Source organism: Helianthus annuus, chromosome 10 (assembly GCF_002127325.2).
Source record: "Helianthus annuus cultivar XRQ/B chromosome 10, HanXRQr2.0-SUNRISE, whole genome shotgun sequence".
In the NCBI taxonomy this organism is placed as follows: domain Eukaryota; kingdom Viridiplantae; phylum Streptophyta; class Magnoliopsida; order Asterales; family Asteraceae; genus Helianthus; species Helianthus annuus.
Window position 1 is genome coordinate 39,830,742 of NC_035442.2, and position 19,265 is coordinate 39,850,006.

The window sequence follows — 19,265 nt, forward strand, 5'->3', positions numbered from 1 at the left end:
AATTCAACTCATATTGCATTAGCTTATATAAGCTTCCGAGCTGACCAAAGCAACACATGCCATTGTCATAAGTTTGTCACCAACTTAGAATAATTCTAATTTAACATCTAGAGTAAGCTTAGACAATGAGATCTCCTTATTAGCTTTTCGAACAAACTCTTAAAAAGTTACATGTCTTTTCCTTATAATGAATGAAAATTCTCCCTCAACTTTGTATATACACAAATTCTTTTTGTGTTCATACACATTTGAATGTTTAGACTTAATTAGTCTCCGTCAAGACCCATAATTAACCGAGTACTAGCCTAGCATGCTTTAGACTACAATACTTTAGCATGTGAACAGAAGATGCATCATTCTGATTCTTCACAGCCCTAAGGATATCATAATATCACTTTGCAACATTCATCTTGTTAAGACAAAATAATGATACTTATTCATTATCCTAAAACATCAATATTTAGGAAGGTCTCACAAATTATTGTATATAGCACATAGCTAAATTTTATCATTCATTTAAGGAACATAACTTGTTTACCTTTGATCTCCAACACTTTACCATTGACTCATAAGGACTTAAACATAAGTCTTAATCCAAGTCACTTGGTGAACACATTCATCACCAACAAGATGAATTTTCCTTGTCTACAATCACTATTATGTGTGACATAGAGTCAACTAGATTGACACTCAACAACATGGCATTCATAATTTTGCCATAAGTGATTTGCACACAATTATTGTTATTCATTAGGAGATATGTATATTTAGGATGCTCTCCCAAACGAAGGTAAAATCTCCATATAGTTCTAACAATAATCAAGTTGTAAACGCATCTACGTGTAGATCACTCCGAACAAATCTCACAAGATTTATTATTCACACTTGTGAATTTTCCAATGACTTCTAACGAAGTATGTCGACATGAATCTTGTTTATGTATTTCATCTCAATACACTCAGTACGTTCTTTCATTATTCTCTCATGATGTGGTTACACATTTGATGTCTCGTCTTTGACATTCAGTCAATGCAACAACTCTTAAGTTGTTTATGTCCAAAAATTTTCATGTACTATCCGTTTAAAACCATATTCTTTTAAACAATGTATAATTGGCGTTATAGTTATTTTCACAAAAATAATTTATACGTCACAAACATTAGTGATTTATTTTCTTTGTAAAAAATTGCATGTGCTATCCGAAGATATTGAACAAAACAATAAAATACATTGGAAATTAAATCATAAGTGTCGAACACTTTTGAAATTTAAACGGAAGCATAGACGATATGTGTTCAACACTTTATAATCTGACCGAAAACTACTCAACGATATTGTCCTATGGCATGTCTTGAGGTACTCCCTCAATAAGACTCCATGCACTTGTAAGTACAAGTTCCCCGTTTCATCATAAAACTTTAAACTTGGACAATTATGCTCAAAACAATACCAAGTTGTTACAAAAACTACATTTAAGTAGTAAACTTGAACAATTAAATTTGTTCACAACAATACCAAGTTGTTTTTCACCAAATAAGTGACTAATTAAGTGTCATCAAGAAGCTCTACTCAAGAGTTTCTCTTTCATTAATTACATGCTACTTCTAGTAAGAGTAGCGAACCATTTGAATTAAATGTTATGCAAAACTTTGTTTTAAAAATTATTCAAAACAATTTTGCAATATACAATATTAATAATATCAATTAGGGTTATGAAAACATAGATCAAAACCCAAAATATCAAATGGTTTTATATTGTTTAGTCTTACTACACATGTACTAAACCTTTTCTAACACGCATGTTAGAAAAAAAAAGTTATACCAAGCACGATATAGAATCGAACGTTTATATAAAACGTTTTCCAAAGATATAGTTTATAAAATAAACCATTTCTCATCATTTTTTAATGCACACATAGGCAATTAAATGTTTACATAAAACATTTCTGTTCATTATGAACAATCTCTAACCTCGTACTCGTGATACACATTTTCTAACACACGTGTTAGAAAATTTAAGTCATTTTGTATATACAAAACATGACAAAATTAAAGTATTAAATTTCATCATTAAAACTCATCAAATGTCATCAATAAAACTCTATTCAAGAGTTTCACCATATAAGGCTGCACGGTATGGAACCGTTGCCCAGCCCGTCGTGGATTGTCGCCGGCGTCGAATCATCCCGCCCCCTCCCGTCACCGTCGAGGATGTCGAGTTGCGGACGGTCAAGACGGTCCAAGCAGGTGGCCCCCCCCCCCTTCGTTTTTTACTGTTAAAAATAAAAAAATAAAATAAAATAAGGAATCGGATTGAATCGGAGTTGCCGGAGTTGCAGGAGTTGCCGGACGGTCAAGACGGAAAAACGAAGGTGATGATTGATGAAGACAGGTTCTTTCTTTATTTTTTTATTTTTTTTTTTGAGTGGTTGGCCCCCCTGATTTAGACAGATTCTTTCTTTATTCTTTGTAAATTACACATATGGTCCCTTTGATTTAGATCAAATTCTAGTTTGGTTCCTAAAGTTCTTTATTTTTGAATTTAGAAATTATTTAAGTCTATGTTTTTTTATTAAGTCATTGTTTTTTTTTAAATTAATAAAAATATTTTGTTAGTTTATTTGTTAAATGTTAAAAAAAGTAGAAGATTAAAAAAAAACATAAAAATGGTGGGAGGACTATGACTAGGACCATCCTCCCATACCCTCTACTTTTGGGGGATGGAGCATCCTTGGGAGGACTATGACGTGGCGCCTACGTGGCGGATCATCCTCCATTGGAGGACCATCACCATACCTTGTAGCCTAAAGAGTTAAGAATCTCAATAATTATAGTCTTAAACTCCAATAAAACTCATCAAATGTCATTATTAAAACTCTACTCAAGAGTTTCACTTAATTAGAGATTTATTAGAGACATAAACTCTAATAAAAACTAATAAAGTGACATAAAAACTCTACTCAAGAGTTTCATCATATGAAAAGTTTAATTAGTAATTATAATTTCACTTAAATGGATTAAAAATCACAAATTAAAGTTGGTGATAAATCACACACAACTACACCATCACTTTATGGTGATTAAATTCTTGAAGTGAATCAAACATCAACTTCAATGTATGACCTTTTATTTCTAAATCATACAAAGCATTAAAATCAATGCTACAACAAATTACTTATATAAAATGTTTATATAAAACATTTCAAAGCATTTGTATTTTAATCATTTTTAACAATCATGTTAAAATGAAAGAAATTCTAACGTGCACGTTAGAAATATTAACATTTCCACAAAATGTTAATTCGAGTTGCTAAAAACATATATATGGTTCAAATAAATAAGTCATTTCTAATACACACGTTAGAAACTAAACAATTAGAAAATTGCTTCCAAACTAACGCTTTTCACGAACATTTCTAACAAACATGTTAGAAGACAAATGATTACAAAATTCATTATAAGACTTATTTGTTCATATCAATCCATGGGTGGATGAAGAGTTTACAAAAATTGTATGGTTTACACTAATAAACCCAATCTAACACAAATGTTAGAAAATTAAAGATTCCCAAAATCGTTTCAAAACCAAACGTTTAAACCAAAACTATTCGTTTTGTACCACGGTATAGGATTTAAGATTGTATCTCAATCTCAAGAAATCCAAACACAACAAGTTGTACTACATACATATTTCCCCAAAAAAAATATTTATAAGATCATAATCTCTAAAACTATTTTTTTAATTATAAATCTTTTCGTGAACCCAAAATCCTTATAAATAAGGTTTTAAGATTGTAGCAACAATCTCACGAAATCTGTTTTAAGTTTGTAGGAAATGGGTCACAATTTTATTAATAAAACCAATAAAAAAAATAAAGATACTCTCTTTAAACATTTGGGAAATTGTAGTACATGAACCGTGTACAAATTCAAACAAAAATAAATATGAACTACAACGTATTTAATAAAGCAATCGATTCAAACCAATATCTTCAAAAGATAAAGTCTTCAACTTGATCTTTAATCGCGTCTAATTGTATGGTTCGTTGTGTTTTCAGTCCGTTGTGTAGGCTTCAACGAGGTCTTGAACCACGCCTTTGTAACACCTTGAAATTTTGCGTCCAATAATGTATTGACACGTGTCTTAAGTTTACACGTGGTATTAAATATTAAATAAAGGACTAAAGTTGACGAACATTGAAAGTATGTAAATTCGAGGGTTAAAAATGTCAACAAAATAAATATAATGTTCAGTAACCCTAAATGATGCTCGTACCTTCAAACGAATGAATCACGGATCGTACGGAACAAATTGTGGGAGAAAGTGAGAGATTACAAACTAAGGGGTTAAATGTGTCAACATGTTTAAGTTATACCTCTGAGTGACCCTTTAACAAACCCGAGGCTTTGTAACACTAAATTACGCTCACTAGAATGTACGATATAAATTTCACAACGTTCCGTTTTAAAACGAGAAAGTTATGATCAAATTCGTATGCGAAGGGTTAAAAGCGTCAAACTTTGAGAGTTATGACTTTTCGGGTAATAATAAATTAACCAAGGGTTAATAAGTGGGGTAAAAGTTCCGAGGCCCTTATTCGTAAATAAACGAGGCCCAAAATGCAAAGTTACCCCTTCGAGACCGAAAGGCCAGGGCAATGATTACAAAAGATTTGAAAATCTTGAAAAACAAGTCTCAGGCGGGCCACGTTAAAGAATCAAAGGATCTTACGCGGGCCACATTGTCAGAAGAGATATGGGCTCTGACGTATGGATTCAGGCGACCCGCGTAAAGGTTGCGTGATCTCTCACGCGGGCCGCGTCAATGCCCCAGATGCAAAAAAACGTGGACAGAAGCACTGTTGAGTGTTTTAACCGACCTTAGAGCCAATTATGAGGGCATGGGCGCCCCCTAAACGTCCCCTAGCACTCAGGGACAGCTGTTGATCATCCATGAACAATTATAGGTCTAGTTGTAATGATCACATGCTCCAAATTTCACTATAAAAGGGCTTGTTGTGCACACTTAAGAAACACACCTAAACCTGCTTTCTTGATTACATCTGGAGCTCAAGAACACTCTTCTAGCATCTCTGGTCGTGTACCAAACTTTTGTAAGTGTGCCTAACCCTTTGTGGTTTAGTTTTTGCATAGTTATAGCTTAAAAGTCAATCCGTCGTAATTAACGATTGACTTAACGATAAATCACAAATGGTCCAGTGATTTGCCGAATCAAAGGTAGTTATATGTTGGTAATCATGTGGGCATTAAACCCCTAAAAGGGCACCCTCTGATTCCCACTCTAACTAGTCCAAATGTCGAGTCAAACTTGCTTAGAAAAAGTCAACAGAATGCTAATTTGCGATTTTATGCATAATCAGTAATGTAGATGGCGTGTAACCTGTTTTAACACTCATATAACATGATAATAAGTATATTAACTAGTCTAAGCTTGTTTGATCCCACCATTTACTGTTTTGACCCGGTTCGGAACCGAAAGTCGCAAAACTTTGACTTTTGCTTTGACTTCAGTTCTGACCTGTTATGGTATGATTTAGATATGCCTTAGGACTCTCTTAGGACCAGGTTACATGATGGTATAACCCTCTGTGACCGGTCCGTTGTTTGTCCGAGTCTTTAGCACATTTCCGTTAAAAGCTTAAAAGTTGACCGTAACGCCCGTTTCACCTTAAAACGAGAAATTTGGACATGTGAAAGGACAATAACCTTAGTTACTGATTTCTAAGCATGTCCCTAAAATTTCACGTCAATCCGAGGTCTACAATAGGAGTTATGCTAAATAGCGCAATTATTTAAGCGGCGCAATTAGCATAAAACCTATCTAAACCCAAATTTCGACACCAAACCTTTTACACACTGATGTAAGATAATATTTTGGGATTTTTAAAGATTTTTAATTATTTTTAACCTGTTCATAACCTGCGGTTATGGCATCGATTCGGTAAATACCGAATATACCCTTTTCGGACATAACTTGAGTTCTACATGGTATTTTGACCCGATTCCAGTTGCTACTGATTTTAAATAATAAATAAAGTATTTTGGACTTTATAAACTGTTCAGAAAACTCAGTTTTCCTGTAGAACTCGGAAACCTCTTTTATAACCTTTAAAATGACCAAAATACCCCTACGGGGCATATGTTGGATTTAAACTCGTTACGGGCATTATGGAAGGTATCCTACTGATACCACAACCTCTTTTATGCATATTGACTAAGGAAACCTATGTAGGACTCTTACGGTTACCCGTTACGCCTTTTTGCGCGCACGGTTCGGGTTATGTAACTAGTTTACATAAACTAGCCGAAACGGGTCAAACCTTGTCGTTTTTACCTCAAATTCCAGAGTGTGGTTATATTCCCCATATGAAACAAGTCTCCAAACTTGTTGGGTCCAAACCACATTCCATTCCCGGTTTTCGCCTTTCACGCGATTAAACCGTAATTATCCTTTGAAACTGACCGGTCTAAGCTAAGGCTAAATTAAAGACCCGTTAGGATTCTAATAGGTTGTTATAAACCTTCGTTCCAGAATAGGAGACCAGTAAAAGATACTTGCATTTGTTTATTGAGGTTATTACTTGCTCAGGTAAATACTTTTAACTTATTTTCCGTTATACGGGCTTGGGTTACGATATATAAAATACCGCTTGGTCGTGCAATTGACCCTAACTCATTAGTAGTTGGGTATTATCAATGTGACCCGTTTAAAAATTGGTTTTGTTGGCTTTACGCCTTTGGGAGTTTAATGACCATGTCCCGGATATCCTTGGCATCATTTTACGAAATGGCCACGACCTCGACACACGGGTGTAGGCGTACACCCGACAATGTGTCCATAATTATAAAGGTATAACCGTTGGTTTTCCCGCTATGGTTTTATGCTTTGTGGCGTGTCTATTAACCTTAAACCCGGCACGACCTGGGCGACCGAACGCATAGTGAACATGTAAATCTTTTACAAGATTTGATCTATCAATTATCCCAAGTTATAAAGAGTTTGTGCCTTGTGCATTCAAATCAATTTTATTAAACCTTTTTACAAAAAGTGTCAGTTGAATGTATTTACCAGTGTAAACTGACGTATTTTTCTCAAAAAGATTAAATGCAGGTTCTGTACGAAATAGGCTGGCCACTCCTTAGCATCGTTTGAGTCTCGCAAGCTTGGGATGCCAATATCTGTTGAACAATATTTATATTTTTATTTTGATCCCCTGTGGATTTATTTTGACTATTCGTGATACTTGGATATTATAATAGATGGTTAAAATATAATCTATCTTTATGCTTCCGCTATGCATTTAAATATTGTGGTTTGACTATATTGTTGCCAACTACGTCACGGTAATCCCCCACCGGGCCCACCGGTGAAACACGTGGAAATCGGGGTGTGACAGGTTGGTATCAGAGCCAACATTGAGTGAATTAAACACTATCCTTATGTGTTTAATCTCAATGACACAATTGCACATACTCGAGTCTAGACAAGAACATTGGACAAATTCGAATTGTTATTCTAGTTTGTCTTTTATTGTTTATTGTGATTTAAAAAAATTGTTAAGCAGGAAATATGCCACCAGCAATTAGAAGAGGAGGAAGAGGCAAAGGGCCGATCACTACTCATAATGATCACGAGGCCGGACCTTCAAACATGCGAGCTCCTTCCAGCACGAGGAGCGAAGAACCTCAGAGGCGTAGGAGGAACCTCTTTGAGCCTGCAAGACGGTCCACCTCACACAGTTCGACACCTTCATACCGTCACTCTTTTGGACCAAATTCGGAGAACGAGCCCGGTAACCCTCAACCTTCTTTCATACCTGCGTTCTGTTTCGCACCGTTCCTATGGCGATCCTACTCCTTTCTTCCAAGGCCAGTTCAACCCGGCTGATTATGTCCAAGAACCAATAGGTTATAACCCTTTAGGACCCGAAGACCATTTCTCCGAAGATAATGCGGTAGATATGGACGAGGACACGGATCCCATCGAACTCGCAAGAGGTACTCCCAACCATCCTATCGAGATCTCTGATGGGTCATCCTTTCATGGAACACCCTATCAAGGTCCCGACAGTTACCAGGCGAGGTTTAACCAGTGCGAGTGGTACTTTACACCCTCTCACCATTCATCACCTCACCAGCAGCAACAGCAACAGGATCCTTCTGAGGATTCGCGTTTCGTGGCAGTTACGCCACCACCTCCACCACCACCAGTTCAACAAGCACCTCCAGATCCGCCAAGGCGTAGGAGATCAGGCGCGTGGATGTCCACCCGAGGAGGGGAATTTCACTTTAGCACCCCTCGCCACTCGAGTGCAAGTCACTTTCCGCCATTGCCTGAAGAACCACAAATGGGTGAACCTTCAAGCCACCCTGCAGAGGTGAATTTTGCACCACTTGCACCACCTCCGCCACCATTTGGATATGATAACCCGATATCTGCGTACGCCGGTTCCGCAGCGTACAACCCGTTTGAGCAGCCAGCTCACACGCGCTACAACTATAATTATGCGGATGCCGACCCATACGTGGTAGCGGCCAATTACAACGCCCTCCATCCCGAAAGACCTTATGGGGATCCTTGGGGATTAGGATACGCAGCTCATGGGTATCCAGCTCCTACTAGAACTCCGGCTCAGCACGTAACACAACAGCCACGTTTTTCCCCACCGGAGCAAGAAGAAATCCTTCACCGTTTAAATAGGGTAGAACGAGACTTTGAGCAAGAACGCAAGAACAATCGTGGAATCCTTAAAGGCCTAGCAAACCTGTTAAAGGGGAAGAAGAAGCGAGATCATTAGTCTTTATATGTTCTATTGTATTTCCTATTTTAATCAAGTCCCTGTGTGGACATCTATTTGTGTTAGTCCCTGCGTGGACAATTGCCTTTCAATCCCTGTGTGGACTTATCTTTTTGTCCCTGTGCGGACATCTATCCTTGTATTTGGTCCCTGCGTGGACTTGTTTTCTGTAAGCCTCTGCGTAGGTATTTGTCTATTAAAAGTCCCGTTTAGGGCAGTGTGTAATCATTATAATGATTAATAGAATGTTAAGTTTATAAATTTCATTTTTGTCATTTTAATACATTATTATATGAAATAAATTAAAAATCATTCCTTTTAATTAAGTCTGCCTAAATAAAGAATCTTAATGGTGAGACCTATCCTGGTGTCGTTATAAAACCCGGCCAAAATGGTAAGACCTGAGTAAAAGGTTCAGATTCCTGTTAACCTCTGTAAACATGTTAACGTTCTTGGCAGATGTGATTCGTTAAAATCACACGCGTCATTCTTATATAAGAATCCTTCAGAGGATTCCAAGACCTAAGTTAATGATTTATAAATCATGGGTTAAATCATCCGTTTGTGATGTAGTGCCTACGGGCCATACTTATTGTCATATAAGACAAAAGACAAGTTGTAGTCTATGACTCCCTGTCAGAAAAGGTAAAAGAACTATGGTTCAAACCTTCATGCCTTGATTCTCTGAAATCCTGGCTAATAATATATAAAACGTCCTTGTGACTAGGCTTTTGTGCCACTAACAATATTATTTGTAATTAGGATAAGTTATGTTCAAATCCTAAATAAAAGTGAGTAACAAATTAACCAAATATGGTCTATGTTTACCATGGTTCATGAATTGCCATAAAAGACAATTCCATAATAAACTCCTAAACAGAATTCTGTCATATTCCTTGTGGCAGATCGAGATCTCAAAATGGCTGACCCAAATGAAGTTAATAGTCATTCGAAGGAGGATGACAACGATAACGCCCAAATCCATATAATGGGCGCTGAATTGAAAGCTTTGGTAGACAATGCTGTGAAGACGGCCTTAGATCGGCAATATGAAGAGTACAGCGAATCTCGAAGCAGGACCTTATCTACACCACACTCAAAGCCAAGAACCCATTCTAAATCTCACAGCAAACCACCCTCGACCCCGTCTAAGCCTAAGAAGGACGACGATCGACACTCATCAAATGAGAATAGTGTCCGTCCTAAGAAGAAAGTGTTCACTGATGCACCCCGCGCCAAGGGTTGCACGCATAAGTACTTTGTCTCCTGCAAGCCCAGAGATTTTACTGGGGAAAAGGGCGCGGTGGATTGCATGACCTGGCTGGACGAAATGGACACTGTTGTGACATCAGTGGTTATGCTGAGAGAGACGTGGTGAAGTTTGTATCGCAGTCGTTCAAGGGTGAAGCCCTAGCATGGTGGAGATCTTTGGTTCAAGCCTCAGAGAAGGTTGTTTTGTATAGCATGTCATGGGAGGAATTTATTGCTCTCATCAAATAAAACTACTGCCCTCAGCATGAGGTTGAGAAGATAGAATCTGATTTCCTATCACTGGTCATGAAGAACCTGGATTGCCAGGCTTATCTCACGACTTTCAACACTCTGTCAAGATTGGTTCCGTACCTTGTGACACCGGAACCCAAACGGATCGCGCGTTTCATTGGGGGTTTAGCCCCAGAGATAAAAGCTAGCGTGAAGGCTTCTAGGCCTGCTACCTTCAGATCCGTGGCAGATATATCTCTGTCTCTCACACTGGATGCAGTGAGGCAGAGATTAGTAAGAAATGCTAATAGTGAGAAAAGAAAACGTGAAGATGATGATTCACGAAGATCTAACAAGAAGCACCGGGGGAATCGTGACCACAAGAAGGGGTCAGAGAACAAGAAGAATGACCGACAGTCGGGCGATAAGCCCTTGTGCAAGGTTTGTCAGAAGCACCATTTCGGAAGGTGCAGGTATGAAAAGAAATCCCAGCCGAAGGCCTGTGGGATATGCAAATCCTCTGAGCATAGGACTCTTGAGTGCAAGAAACTCAAGGATGCAACTTGTTATAGTTGCAACGAGAAAGGGCACATCAAGACTAACTGCCCGAAGATAGTGAAGAAGGCTGAAGAAGGGAAAAAGACCAATGCGAGGGTCTTTCAGATGAATGTTCAAGAGGCTATCCAGAACGACAACGTCATAACCGGTACGTTCCTTATCAATGATGTATTCGCAAGAGTGTTATTTGATTCTGGAGCAGATAAATCCTTTGTGGATGATAAGTTCTGTGAATTGTTAAAATTGCCTGTTAAAACCTTGAATGTGAAATATGAAGTAGAACTAGCTGATGGGACTATGGGAACAGTCTCAACTGTTTTAGATGGATGTGTTATATCCATTAGGAATCACTCATTTCCTTTATCCCTGTTACCCTTTAAACTCGCTGGTTTCGACGTAGTGTTGGGTATGGATTGGTTATCGCATAACCAAGCCCAAATTATGTGCAACAAGAAACAAGTGGTAATCAAGACTCCGTCTGGAGAACCACTTACCATCCAGGGAGATACTCGACATGGATTGCCTGCACAAGTATCTATGCTAAAGGCATCAAGATGTTTGAAGAAAGGATGTGTCATTTATATGGCACAGGTGACTATTGGGAAGGAGAAACCCAAGATTGAAGACATTCCAGTCATCTCTGACTATCCTGAAGTTTTCCTAGAAAAACTACCTGGTTTGCCACCAGACAGACAAGTGGAATTCAGTATCGACATCATTCCAGGAGCCGCGCCTATTGCGAGAGCACCTTATAGATTGGCACCCACGGAAATGAAAGAATTGAGGACACAGCTAGATGATCTGCTAGCCAAAGGTTTTGTTAGACCAAGTTCATCTCCTTGGAGAGCTCCAATCTTGTTCGTTAAAAAGAAAGATGGTTCGATGCGTCTATGCATCGATTACCGCGAGCTGAATAAAGTTACGTTCAAGAATAGGTATCCTCTGCCCAGGATCGACGACCTATTCGATCAATTGCAAGGAGCGAGCTACTTTTCCAAGATTGATCTAAGGTCAGGCTACCATCAATTGAAGGTCAAAGACGAAGATGTGCACAAAACTGCTTTCAGGACTCGGTATGGTCATTTCGAGTTCCTAGTGATGCCTTTTGGGCTCACTAATGCACCTGCTGCATTCATGGATCTCATGAATCGCGTTTGTAAGCCTTATTTGGATAAATTTGTCATTATCTTCATCGTTGACATCCTCATTTACTCAAAAAGTCAAGCTGACCACGAGAAGCATCTCCGATGTATTCTTAAATTGCTTCATCAAGAAAAGCTTTATGCCAAATTCTCTAAATGTGAATTTTGGCTACGAGAAGTTCAATTCCTTGGACACATAGTCAGTGAGCGTGGTATCCAAGTGGATCCCGCCAAGGTTGAAGCCGTCATGAATTGGCAGGAGCCGAAAACGCCTACGGAGATTCGCAGTTTTCTAGGTCTAGCAGGATACTACAGACGCTTCATCGAAAATTTCTCCAGGATTGCTGCACCCCTAACTTCTTTAACTAGAAAGAATATAAAGTTTAATTGGGGCCCTAAGCAGCAAGAAGCTTTCGACATCCTTAAACAGAAGCTAAGCAATGCTCCAGTGTTGACATTGCCGGAAGAAATGGAAGAATTTGTCGTATATTGTGATGCATCGCACACCGGTATGGGTTGTGTGCTTATGCAGAAGGGCAAGGTGATTGCCTATGCGTCACGACAATTAAAAGTGCATGAGAAGAATTACACCACCCATGACTTGGAGTTAGGTGCCGTTGTATTTGCACTAAAGCTGTGGAGGCACTATTTGTATGGTATTAAGTTTGTGATCTACTCGGATCATAAAAGCCTCCAGCACTTGTTCAATCAGAAAGATTTGAATATGAGGCAGCGACGTTGGATGCAAACTCTGAACGACTATGACTGTGAAATAAGATACCATCCGGGCAAGGCCAACGTAGTCGCAGATGCCCTAAGCAGGAAAGAGAGAGTGAAACTGATAAGAATCAATGCCAAGAGCATTGAAATCAAGAACAGCCTGAATGAGAGATTGTTAGCTGCACAGAAAGAAGCTGTGTTGGAAGCTAACTATCCTAACGAAAAGCTAGGAGTAACTGAAGAGCAGTTATCCTATGACAAAGATGGAATTCTGAGATTGAATGGAAGGATATGGGTTCCTGTTTATAGAGGTCTTCGTGACGTTATCCTTCAGGAAGCCCACAGTTCCCGATATTCCGCTCATCCTGGAGCTGATAAAATGTACCAGGACTTGAAGGCAAACTTCTGGTGGATAGGCTTGAAGAAGTCTATAGCCACCTATGTAGCAAAGTGTTTGACTTGTGCGCAAGTAAAAGCGGAACACCAAAAACCGCCAGGCTTGCTACAACATCCCAAACTTCCCGAGTGGAAATGGGAAACGGTGACAATGGATTTCTTCACCAAGTTGCCAAAGACAAAGAAGGGAAACGATACAATATGGGTAATAGTTGATAGACTGACTAAGTCAGCACATTTCCTACCCATAAAGGAGACTCATAGCTCCGATATGTTAGCCCAGTTGTTTGTAGATAAGATTGTAGCCCTTCATGGCGTGCCTGTATCTATCATCTCTGATAGAGATACCAGGTACGCGTCACACTTTTGGAAAAGTTTCCAACAATCTTTGGGCACGCAGCTAAACTTCAGTACGGCTTACCACCCTCAGACAGATGGACAGAGTGAGCGTACAATCCAGACGTTGGAAGACATGCTTCGTGCATGCACGATCGACTTATGTGGCAGTTTGGATAACCACCTACCATTAGTCGAGTTCTCCTATAACAACAGCTACCATACCAACATTAAGGCTGCACCTTTTGAAGCTCTATATGGTAGAAAATGTAGAACGCCTGTTTGTTGGGCAGAAGTTGGAGATGTCCAGATGACAGGACCTGATATAATTTTTGAAACAACGGACAAGATTGTCCAAATTCGCGATCGATTGAAAGCTGCCCGGGACAGGCAGAAGAGCTACGCAGATTTGAAGCGTAAGCCTATCAATTTCGAAGTAGGCGATAAGGTATTGCTAAAGGTATCACCCTGGAAAGGGGTGATGCGATTCGGTAAGAAAGGCAAGTTGAGCCCGAGATATATTGGACCTTTCGAGGTAATCGAACGTGTCGGATCGGTTGCCTACAAACTAAACTTACCAGAAGAGCTCAGTAGTATCCACAATGTGTTCCACATCTGTAACCTGAAGAAGTGTTTCGCTGACGAATCACTGGTTATACCGCATACAGATGTACACATCGACGAGAGCTTAAAGTTTGTTGAAAAACCTGTGTCGATCGAGGATCGACAGGTTAAGAAGCTTCGCAGGAAGTATATACCGATTGTGAAGGTGAAATGGGATGCCCGTAGAGGTCCCGAGTACACGTGGGAGGTAGAGTCCATGATGAAAGAAAAGTACCCTCATTTATTTCAATAAATCTCGAGATCGAGACTTCTTTTAAGGGGAAACACCTCGAAATTTTGCGTCCAATAATGTATTGACACGTGTCTTAGGTTTACACATGGTATTAAATACTAAATAAAGGACTAAAGTTGACAAACATTGAAAGTATGTAAATTCGAGGGTTAAAAATGTCACCAAAGGATAAATATACTGTTCAGTAACCCTAAATGATGCTCGTACCTTCAAACGAATGAATCACGGATCGTACGGAACAAATTGTGGGAGAAAGTGAGAGATTACAAACTACAGGGGTTAAATGTGTCAACATGTTTAAGTTATACCTCTGAGTGACCCTTTCACAAACCCGAGGCTTTGTAACAGTAAATTACGCTCACTAGAATGTACGATATAAATTTCGCAACGTTCCGTTTTAAAACGAGAAAGTTATGATCAAATTCGTATGCGAAGGGTTAAAAGCGTCAAACTTTGAGAGTTATGACTTTTCGGGTAATAATAAATTAACCAAGGGTTAATAAGTGGGGTAAAAGTTCCGAGGCCCTTATTCGTAAATAAACGAGGCCCAAAATGCAAAGTTACCCCTTCGAAACCGAAAGGCCAGGGCAATGATTACAAAAGATTTGAAAATCTTGACAAACAAGTCTCAGGCGGGCCGCGTTAAAGAATCAAAGGATCTTACGCGGGCCGCATTGTCAGAAGAGATATGGGCTCTGACGTATGGATTCAGGCGACCCGCGTAAAGGTTGTGTGATCTCTCACGCGGGCCGCGTCAATGCCCCAGATGCAGAAAACGTGGACAGAAGCACTGTTGAGTGTTTTAACCGACCTTAGAGCCAATTATGAGAGCATGGGCGCCCCCTAAACGTCCCCTAGCACACAGGGACAGCTGTTGATCATCCATGAACAATTATAGGTCTAGTTGTAATGATCACATGCTCCAAATTTCACTATAAAAGGGCTTGTTGTGCACACTTTAGAAACACACCTAAACCTGCTTTCTTGATCACATCTGGAGCTCAAGAACACTCTTCTAGCATCTCTGGTCGTGTACCAAACTTTTGTAAGTGTGCCTAACCCTTTGTGGTTTAGTTTTTGCATAGTTATAGCTTAAAAGTCAATCCGTCGTAATTAACGATTGACTTAACGATAAATCACAAATGGTCCAGTGATTTGCCGAATCAAAGGTAGTTATATGTTGGTAATCATGTGGGCATTAAACCCCTAAAAGGGCACCCTCTGATTCCCACTCTAACTAGTCCAAATGTCGAGTCAAACTTGCTTAGAAAAAGTCAACAGAATGCTAATTTGCGATTTTATGCATAATCAGTAATGTAGATGGCGTGTAACCTGTTTTAACACTCATATAACATGATAATAAGTATATTAACTAGTCTAAGCTTGTTTGATCCCACCATTTACTGTTTTGACCCGGTTCGGAACCGAAAGTCGCAAAACTTTGACTTTTGCTTTGACTTCAGTTCTGACCCGTTATGGTATGATTTAGATATGCCTTAGGACTCTCTTAGGACCAGGTTACATGATGGTATAACCCTCTGTGACCGGTCCGTTGTTTGTCCGAGTCTTTAGCACATTTCCGTTAAAAGCTTAAAAGTTGACCGTAACGCCCGTTTCACCTTAAAACGAGAAATTTGGACATGTGAAAGGACAATAACCTTAGTTACTGATTTCTAAGCATGTCCCTAAAATTTCACGTCAATCCGAGGTCTACAATAGGAGTTATGCTAAATAGCGCAATTACGGAAACCTTAAGTAATTAAGCGGCGCAATTAGCATAAAACCTATCTAAACCCAAATTTCGACACCAAACCTTTTACACACTGATGTAAGATAATATTTTGGGATTTTTAAAGATTTTTAATTATTTTTAACCTGTTCATAACCTGCGGTTATGGCATCGATTCGGTAAATACCGAATATACCCTTTTCGGACATAACTTGAGTTGTACATTGTATTTTGACCCGATTCCAGTTGCTACTGATTTTAAATAATAAATAAAGTATTTTGGACTTTATAAACTATTCGGAAAACTCAGATTTCCTATAGAACTCGGAAACCTCTTTTATAACCTTTAAAATGACCAAAATACCCCTACGGGGCATATGTTGGATTTAAACTCGTTACGGGCATTATGGAAGGTATCCTACTGATACCACAACCTCTTTAAAGCATATTGACTAAGGAAACCTGTGTAGGACTCTTACGGTTACCCGTTACGCCTTTTTGCGCGCACGGCTCGGGTTATGTAAATAGTTTACATAAACTAGCCGAAACGGGTCAAACCTGGTCGTTTTTACCTCAAATTCCAGAGTGTGGTTATATTCCCCATATGAAACAAGTCTCCAAACTTGTTGGGTCCAAACCACATTCCATTCCCGGTTTTCACCTTTCACGCGATTAAACCGTAATTATCCTTTGAAACTGACCGGTCTAAGCTAAGGCTAAATTAAAGACCCGTTAGGATTCTAATAGGTTGTTATAAACCTTCGTTCCAGAATAGGAGACCAGTAAAAGATACTTGCATTTGTTTATTGAGGTTATTACTTGCTCAGGTAAATTACTTTTAACTTATTTTCCGTTATACGGGCTTGGGTTACGGTATATAAAATACCGCTTGGTCGGGCAATTGACCATAACTCATTAGTAGTTGGGTATTATCAATGTGACCCGTTTAAAAATTGGTTTTGTTGGCTTTACGCCTTTGGGAGTTTAATGACCATGTCCCGGATATCCTTGGCATCATTTTACGAAATGGCCACAACCTCGACACACGGGTGTAGGCGTACACCCGACAATGTGTCCATAATTATAAAGGTATAACCGTTGTTTTTCCCGCTACGGTTTTATGCTTTGTGGCGTGTCTATTAACCTTAAACCCGGCACGACCCGGGAGACCGAACGCATAGTGAACATGTAAATCTTTTACAAGATTTGATCTATCAATTATCCCAAGTTATAAAGAGTTTGTGCCTTGTGCATTCAAATCAATTTTATTAAACCTTTTTACAAAAAGTGTCGGTTGAATGTGTTTACCAGTGTAAACTGACGTATTTTCCTCAAAAAGATTAAATGCAGGTTCTGTACGAAATAGGCTGGCCACTCCTTAGCATCGTTTGAGTCTCGCAAGCTTGGGATGCCAATATCTGTTGAACAATATTTATATTTTTATTTTGATCCCCTGTGGATTTATTTCGACTATTCGTGATACTTGGATATTACAATCGATGGTTGAAATATAATCTATCTTTATGCTTCCGCTGTGCATTTAAATATTGTGGTTTGACTATATTGTTGCCAACTACGTGACGGTAATCCCCCACCGGGCCCACCGGTGAAACACGTGGAAATCGGGGTGTGACAGACTTCTTTTACAATAATTTCCTACAAAAAAAAACAAACAAATATTGACGGTTGTGGCTGAGGCACGTGTTCAACACGCTTCCTTTAAAACAGATATCGCGCCTCTACTAAAGACGATGCGTCTGTCTCCCAGGGTACAACAGCCGAAGCAGTTTGTACTGCCGAAGAAGGCCACGCGCCCGAGGTTACACCGGATAAAAACATAGTGTTAGACATTTTGGAAATTAAGAATAGAAATGTAGTTTAATCATGTAGAGAAACTTATCTCTATATGTTCCCAACATATGGGTCATCAAGTACTTATTCTTCAAGGACTCTCCATGCATATCTTTATGTCTCCTTCTTGTATTCTTACTTTTGTAGTTTTATATATAAAAAACCCATCAAGTTAGGCACATAACCTACTTTTAATACAAGAGACATGAGGTAGAGAAAAGTTTCATTTAATTAGAGATTTATTGGAGACATAAACTCTAATAAAAACTAATAAATTGACATAAAAACTCTACCTAAGAGTTTATGTTCCATATGAAGAGTTTAATACTTAATTAGAGATTTATTAGAGATATAAACTCTAATAAAAACTAATAGATTGACATAAAAACTCTACTTAAGAGTTTATGTTCCATATGAATAGTCTAATAAATAATTATAGTTTCATTAAATTATAATCTCACTAAATTAATATCCATTCATAATATCAAAATTTCCAACAAGATTAAGGGGTAAAAGGCTATTGTTTGTGGGAGATTCTCTAAGCATAAATCAATGGAATTCAATGATTTGCATGCTCTACTCATCCATCCCAGGGGTCAAGAAAGCAGTGGAGATGTCAATGGTCTCTTGCGCACTTTCAGGGCCACTGTAAGTCCTACAGATTTATTTGCAAAGGGTGCTCAATTCTTTAAAACATGCAAGTAACTTCAGGTTAAAATGTCACATGACTACAATATCTCAGTTGATTTCTACTGGGCTCCGATGCTAGTTGAATCTTTGGGCGATAGTCCAACAAACCATCACAGTGATAATAGAATTGTTAGAATCAAATCCATTGAAAAACATGCTAGACATTGGATTGATGCAGATATACTCATCTTTAATTCCTTTCATTGGTGGAGATCACCGGTAGTGAAACTCTTGTAAGTTCATGACAAGATTAATATTACATGTCTGTTTCAATATTTTAGCATATTGTACACCTTAATCAAATAGGGTATTTTTTGTTGTATTACTAGAAAGAGTGGTGGATCTGTGTTAGAAGACCCTAATCAAGAGTATGAAGAAGTTGATAGTCTTTGCGCGTACAAGATGGGTCTCAAAACGTGGTCTAATTGGGCACAAACTGTCAGACCCCGACCATGTAAAACAACAAAACATGGCGGAATCGTCGGGGAGTGTTGTAACAGAATCATTGTTTCATAACACATGGAAAATTGAAATTTCGTTTTATTGATTAACTGAGTTACAATGTCTTAACAAACAAAGAAGTATAACATAATTAACTAGTTCTTGCATCTTTTATTGTCACTAAGGCCCAAGTCCGCCTATGTGTATCTTGATCAATCCTATGCATCATCTCCTGAAACACATGT